At 44.9% G+C, this 7,803-nt stretch overlaps 1 long non-coding RNA gene across 1 annotated transcript; it reads left to right on the top strand.

Moving 5' to 3' along the window:
• Positions 1-226: 226 nt before the first annotated feature.
• LOC121138653 lies at positions 227-3,012 on the top strand. Its single transcript, XR_005875551.1, has 2 exons — positions 227-697; positions 2,073-3,012. It is a non-coding gene; the product is annotated as an uncharacterized LOC121138653 (long non-coding RNA).
• Positions 3,013-7,803: the final 4,791 nt, after the last annotated feature.

Raw genomic sequence — 7,803 nt, 5'->3', positions numbered from 1 at the left:
AAGGAATTTCTGTCTTATTTAAAAGCTAGCTTGGTTTGCCTGACATAGACAATTACTAATTTTAGCTTATCACACATTCTGGGATTTTTTTAAATCCCAGAATTCATGTTACTTACAATGAAAGTTTTGGTGTGCTGGTTAGGTTTCTGTCAACTTGACACAAATTACAGTCATCTGGGAAGAGGGAACATCAACTGAGAAACCTTCTCTGTATGATTGGCCTGTGGGGGAACCTGTGGAGCATTTTTTATTAATGGTTGATGTGGAGAGGGCCCAGCCCATTGTAGATGGTGACACCCCTGGGCAGGCTGTCCTGGCTTGTCATAAAAAGCAGATTGAGCAGGTCATGATGAGTGAGCCAATAAACAGCACTGGCCCATGGCCTCTACTTCAGTTCCTGCCTCGAGTTCTACCCTGACCCCCCAATAATGAACTGTAAGCTGTAAGGTGAAATGAACCCCTAGCCCTGCCCAAGTTGCTTTTGATTTTGATGTTTACCATGGCCTAGAAACCTATCTGGAAGTCAGTGTAAAATTTCTTTGCAGGAGTTCCATAGAGACAGTATCTTCTCTTAGGCATCCAGGGATGTTAATTATAGTGATTTCTTTTATAATAATGTTATCTTTCATTCTTTTGCTTCTGTTTTTACTTTTCAGACTTCTTTAAATATGTGCCGAAACCTGGCTGTGTTTCAGAGGTAAAAGATACTAAACCATCAGTGTTAGTAATAGGGAGATAATTGCATTGCATACAAAATTCAAAAGGACAGACTTAACAGTCCAAAGGTGTCAAGTTCATATTAGAAATATCACTGTGACCTTGATCCTTCTCTTAGTAAAAGGAACTTCTTGTCTGTTTTACAACTATGCATCAAACTCATAAACATGTTCACACCAGAAAAATAGTACACCACTGAGCTAGAGCCCCAGACCCATAGCAACCGTTGAGACAGGATGTACATTGTGATAGACATAAGTAATCTGGGGAGGACTTGGTGTATACAAGAGGGTATGGATGGGTCTCATGCAAACATTATGCCACTTGAGATAAGGAACTTGAGCATCCACAGAGAGGCCTGAGAACTACACCCCCGCAGGCCCCAAAGGATGACTCTGAAATCAGTGTGAGTTCTGGCTGGAAAGTCCAAGCATCTCAGAAACCGACCCTCCCATGTCTCCTGGGAATAATGCTATTTATCACCTTTGTTGTAAGCCAGGCAGAAAGGTGTGGGTGCTTGGTTAGGAAGAAGGTGTCATATTAGAAGTTCAAACCCTATCTGGGTGGCGGCGGCGGCACGTGCCTTTAATCCCAGCACTTCAGAGGCAGAGAGGCAGAGTCTCTGAGTTGGAGGTCAGCCTGGTCTACAGAGCAAGTTCCAAGACAGACAGGGCTGTTACACACAGAAACCTTGTCTCAAAAACAAAACAACAACAAACAAATAGTTAACATCGCAAAAGAACATTCTTGCTGGTGTTGTTATTGGAAAATGTGTCTATAAACCATACTCAACATCAAAGATGTCCCTCTGTGCCATTTGGAGTTTGGGCTTACATGAACCTCAAGTGGCTGGGTGGTGGTGGCGCACAGCTTTAATCCCAACATGAGCTCCAGACAATAAGGGCTGTTAAACAGAGAAACCCCGTCTCGAGGAGCGGGGAGGGGGAAGTGAGCCTCGAGTCACTAGATTTCACATTCATGGACTTGATAGGGTTTTTCCTCCAGTCTGGGAAACAGTTTGCCTAGAGACAGTTGAATAACTTCAGGGCACCCCTCCAAATAAGGGGGAGAAAAGCTTGAAGACACAGCCTGGTCACAGCTGGGCAAAGGTCAACCCCACAGGATGAGTGCCGAGGGACTGCCACGGGTACAGACAGTGGAGTTCTGAAGGAGCAACAGCCCCAAATATACAGAGCCAGAAGGGGGGCGTGCCTGTGTGTGCATCCGTCTTAACGCCCATGCTTTCTGGTGTTACTCAGGGGTGACCGAGGACTTGTGTGAGGGGTTAGCTCCTATCAATGCTGGTGTTGTTTTCTGATCTTTTCCTGCCCCCCTCCCTTGCTTTCTCCGCTTAGGAGCATTTGCAGAAGCAACCAGCTCATGCAACATTTTCATTAGGTGTGCAAACCTTGAAGAATGGGTATGGTCCTCAGTTGTGGATTGGCTTCCACCCCGTTAGATTCCTGTGTTCCCAGCAGTCCTTCAGCACTTATCCTGGAAGAGGACTGGGCAGGAAAGGCCTGGATCTTGGTCTGGCAGGAGGACAAGCCACTGCGGACCTGCAGACTGTGAGAAACAAACTTTGGTCATTCGGAGCCGCCGAGATCCAAGGTGGATGAAACTGAAGAACTGTGGCCAAAGATGGGCATTGCTGGGATGCCTCCTGACCCAGAGGACAAGGCTAGAGGCTGGGACTGCCTCTCTCCCAGGAGACAGAGAGCTTGAGCCCAGAGATCAAAGCCCCCAGATCTCTGACAGAAGATCACAGCCCATTCCAGAACATTGCCATTCTGCTTCCTTCATCAATGTCTTTCACCCTTTCAGGGAAAAGCATATGCAAGCCAAGGCCCTCCTCTTTCTTACCCTCCCTGTAGCCACACTTTAAGTCACAGCCTTTCGTGGTTGGTTCCATGTAAATTGCATTTTTGTTAATTTATTGAACCCCCTTTCAAGTCCCTCCCCCTATACTTCTGCAGTCCTCATCTCTGGCTCCAATGTGACAGCCTAACTAAAGGTCTAAAAGGATTAGGAGGCTCTTGGTCAAGCAGTCACATCTGGAAATTTAACCTAAAGGGATACTCACCACACACACAAAAGTGGTTATGCAAAGAAATCCAGCAAACAACCTGAATGACTCAGAGAATTCACTAAATAACTCAGGCATATTGAGAAAATGAAATCCTCATCATGTGGCACTCAAAGGGGTATGGTAAAATATTTTTATTGGTGTGGAAAGGTGAACATTATCAAGCAGAATGTGGTATGAACTTCTTTTATTAAAAAAATATGGGCGTATCCAGACGTTATGGACAAGTTGCGTGCATGCATGCATGTGTGTTTAGGTTATAGATAAATATTTTATTTTGTTTATGTTTTCCTCCTTTTAAGTTATACTTACTAGTTGTACTGGCTGGTTTTGTGAGTCAACTTGACACAAGCTAGAGTCATCAGAGGAAGGAGCCTTGGTTGAGGGACTGCCTCAATGAGATCCAGCTGTAAGGCATTTTCTCAATTAGTGATCAATGGAGGAGAAACCAGCCCATGGTGAGTGGTGCCATCCCTAGGCTGATGGTCCTGGGTTCTATAAGAAGGTGGGGTGAGCAAGCCAGGGGAGGAAGCAAGCCAGTGAGCAGCTCCTCTCCGTGGCCTCTGCATCAGCTCCTGCCTCCTGGATCCTGCCCTGTTTGAGTTCCCCTGACTTCCTTCAGTGATGAAAAGCAATTCTGAAGTGCAAGCCAAATAAACCCGTCCCTCCCCAGCTTGCTTTTTGGTCATGGTGTTTAGTCCTAGCAATAAAAACCCTGACTAAGACACTAGTATACCATAAAGAGCACATTTAGCCTTCATAACAAAAATGAACCTGTGAAATATATATTATTTTGACCCTGAAAGGATTTTGAAGAAAAGGGAAGTCTATTATTATGAACCATGGTGTGAGCTGCCAATCTGTGTTTAGCAAGAAGGGGCTGCAACTCAGAAATGAACAGTAACAAGGAAAGAAGGTAAAGAAACAACGTGATAGGAGATTTAGTACAGGAAAGAGCTATAGCACTGTTAAATAGTTCCAAATAAAACAGACTACTGACAATGAAAAACAGTAAGTCTATGCTCGCTTCCTACAGGGCTGAGCAGGGCAGCTCGGATCTAGGCAGCTGTCTGACTGGGCCTTACAGAGCAAGAGTAACAGAGTCACATCTCCTGGACTTCGGATGAGTTGTCCTGGTAAGGCCACAGTAATTGAGAATACATTTCTTACACCTACCTACAGAACACAATAGCTTAGCATTGGTTTCCCTGTGACTGTACGGTTGACTGGGACTCACTGTTGCTACTTAGCATTCAGACCATTACGCATACACCTAATTACCCCTAGCCCAGGAAAAGATCAAAATTTGAAGTTTGGTTATTATTGAATAGTGGTGTTTTCACAACATTGTAAAGTAAATCAAGACAAAAATAAACAAACAAAAACTTGTAAGTCGACCCCTCTGGAATCTCTACGGTGTATAGGGTACAGGAGCTCTGCATTGGGTCACCCCAAGGGTGGTGGTTCAAAGTTAGGCATGGAAAGAGTTTAGTCCGTTGGCCTTTAGCATTCGTGGGGAACCGATTCCTGACCATGCACACACAAACACACACACACACACACAAACACACACACACACACACACACACACACACACACACACGCCACAAACACACAACTCTGTAGATGCCTCAGTCCCTTACATAAAATGGCATAGTGTTTACAAATAACTTACACATGCCTCCTGTCATACTTCTAGCCATCTCTAGAGCCCATGGCCTATGTAGTGTCGGGTTCTTGACGTCATTGATAGTGCCAAGACCCCTAGGGAAGAACCGACCACTATTACTCTGCTAGACAGACACAGTAATAGGAGGACCCTAGTGACCCATCCATCCGACCCAGACATTTTGCATCCTCACCAGAGAAGCTTCTTGCAGTAGGACGTAACTGACAAGAGACTCCCCCCTGGTCAGTGTACAGAGAGCAAGGGACTTTGGAATGCTCATCCCTAAATGGGATATCTATGTCATATCCCTGCCTCTAAGGCTCCAGGATCTATGTGGAAGAGGGAGACAGAAAGATTTTAAGAGCCACAGGTGGTGGATAAATTCAGAGATGCAGTGTTTTCTGGAAGCAACAAGGCAAATGCAGGTAGGAACTCACGGAGACTGTGTCAGCATGCATATAACCACACAAAATACCGGTATGGAGGAGGGAGGTAGGCATGAAGTCCCAGCCCTAGTCAAGGAATTATTGACAATTGGTAGCTGCTTTGAGAGGAGAGTCATACTGGAGTCACACCAGGTATATCAACCACATGCCAGGGCAGCTCCCATGCCCAGGAGTTATTGGCAAACACAAACTGGACTTCGTGTGTGTGTGTGTGTGTGTGTGTGTGTGTGTGTGTGTGTGTGTGTGTGTGTTGTTGTTGTTGTTTCTTGTTTGTCTGTTGTTTTGTTTTGCTTGTGTTGCATATGAGGCTGGATGGTTAGGGAGGTGGGGGAGGATCTGGGATGACTTGGGAAAGGGGATGAGTATGATCAATGTATATTATATGAAACATTCAAGGAATAAGTAAGAGATGAAAACAGATAATGACAATAAATATGTCTCTCTGTACACCTTGAGTAGTTTTTTTCAGATTTTTTTGATCTGTAACTGGTTAAATGTGGGGTAGTGAAATTCAAAGATACTAAGAACTGACTGTGTTTGTACTACAAAATTCAGTAAATGTTGTAAATCAAACTCTTTCCTTTAAAAAAATCAGTTATTAAATATGTACAAGCTCTAAGACAAACCATGTAATTATTCAAGGAAAAACCCAGGGACTATCAAGCAAGTCTGGCAGAAATTCAAATTTACAGAAACCCAGGCACTATCCACTTCCCTTCACTACCCAAGCCTAAGACAGCCCCAGGCCTCTGGGCCCCACCTCACCAAACACGGCCATGCTGAAGCAGGACTCACCACACACTCTGATGCAGGCCTGAGAAGGTTGTGGTACATTCACAGGATAGGACTCCTTCCATGAACAGTCCCCTCACCGCTCAGCACAAAGGGAAACCTGAGCTATTCCTTTAAACTTACAGTGAAAACAGGAAAGACAGTAGGATCAAACGTGCCCTCCGTGGCACTTGAACTTTCAGAGGAGCAGGTCTGGATTCCCTAATTCTTTTCCTCCAACATCTGCAGCTGCAGATGGTTTGTTGCTGCATTTTTAAATGTCTAGAGACACACTTTAGTTTTCAAAGTAGAGTGGTTAAAATAACTCCTGGTGGGGTATAAAATCTGTCACACTTTCTGGGACATCGGCTTTTCTGCATTGTCCTGAGTTCCATACGCTTACCTGACTCGCTCTCCCTTCTCGCAATAAAGCATGCAAACAGACGTGACTCCTCCTGATAGTGTTTTGGTAGGAGAATAATCATTACTAAAATAAAATAATGGTTGGCACCTTGTACTCCACTCCCCTTCGACGTCACTGTACTAGAAACAAGCTACCTGATAAGTAAGCTTAGTCTTTCCTCTATGGTTGAATAATAGTTCATTCTTTCTCCACGATCATTATGTAGGTGAATATGTCTTCAAGCAAGGACTGTTCTTTATTAATGTCTTTCTTAGCATAAAAAGTAATAGGTTTCTTTTTGACATTATTATACAGATGTGTCATACTTCGTTCCCAAAGACCTTTCCTTCTAGCAGGACATATTCCTAGAAAGGGGTTATGTAATGAAAGGATGCATTTTCCAAGCTTGCAATGTGTGCTGAAGGACTGTATCCTAATAGGCCTATGCAAGTGTTTACACTAACCTGCATTTTATGAGACTGTGTTTCATGACACAGTAATCAAAGGTAACCGTATCTGGTCTTAACCATATAATGCACTTACATATGTGCTATATATGTGTATTGCAAATTGCTGATTCCATACAGAAATGTGGTTCCTTCTAGTTGAATGTGCATTCTTCCCCTCCCGCAAGAACCCAGCTTTGGCCTTGGAGATGAGCAGGGCATCACTACTTCAAAAGGATGGCCACGATGGAAGTAGAGGCGGGTGGTAGTGACAGGGGCCCAGAAATGCTCATGTGACAGAACCAGAAGATCCAGGGAGCTGAACACCTGAGGACAGGCTGAGCCAGCGCCAGAGGGGGCCTCAGTCCTTCCAAGCCCAGAAAGGCTCAGTCTGTGATCCCGATCTCACAGCAACAGCCCCAGACAGCTGACTCCGCAGGATGCACTCTGTCCGTCTGCTAGCACAGTGTTTTCAGGTCCAGCATGCTGGCGAGGCCTGTGCCTCAGAGGACCTGAGCAATTTCCCCATTTCTCTATCGACTTCTCCCCTAATTCATGCCATCAGCTTGAAATTTCTCTTGAAAAAGAAGTTTGCCGTAACCCTCTACCCCAACCTGAATCACATATTCAACTCACAAGAAACAAGGACTCCAACTAGACACTGATCCTGCCAACCTGGGTAGTAGAGTTTGAACTCAACTCAGCTGGGACGGGAAGAGGACATCAGCAGGGCCAACTGAGCTCCAGAGCCAAGGGCAACACAGTCAGGGCTATCGATCAGGACCGGGGCGTTCATTAGCAAATTGGAGCAAAGGCTTCTCATGTGTTCTTCCTGGGAACACTTCATGAAGCCAAAGTTTGCAAGGCAGAGGATATGGAAATCTAACGCTCATATGCACCCAAGTGCACTTAGCTGCTACAGCCATCTGTGTCTAAACTTGAAGCGAGCAGTTGGTTGTAGACTGCAAAGGAAATCTACTTAGATGAGGCGTTTTTATTGGTTGCCAGCTTCTGCGGTTTTGGGGTCTGAGTTGTTTGCTAGCCAGAAATTGAGGACAAGAATAAAAGTTATAGTTTGTCTATAAGGTAGTAACCCCTGGCTCAGCATTGGCAAGTAAGCCAACCATTGTCTGCTTGTGTGTTGTCTGTGAGTGAAGAGGGGTTGTTAGATACTTAAAAGGTTGAAAGGAATCAGAAGAAAAAAGCAGTGTGAAATCCAACCTCTAATGCCTAGACAGCAGGCTCTACTGGAGAACAGGCAGAGC

This window comes from Mesocricetus auratus, unplaced genomic scaffold (assembly GCF_017639785.1).
Source record: "Mesocricetus auratus isolate SY011 unplaced genomic scaffold, BCM_Maur_2.0 contig_11690_pilon_obj, whole genome shotgun sequence".
NCBI classification, from domain to species: domain Eukaryota; kingdom Metazoa; phylum Chordata; class Mammalia; order Rodentia; family Cricetidae; genus Mesocricetus; species Mesocricetus auratus.
Note: the sequence above shows the minus strand (reverse complement) of the source record. Positions and strands in the feature narration are given on the sequence as shown.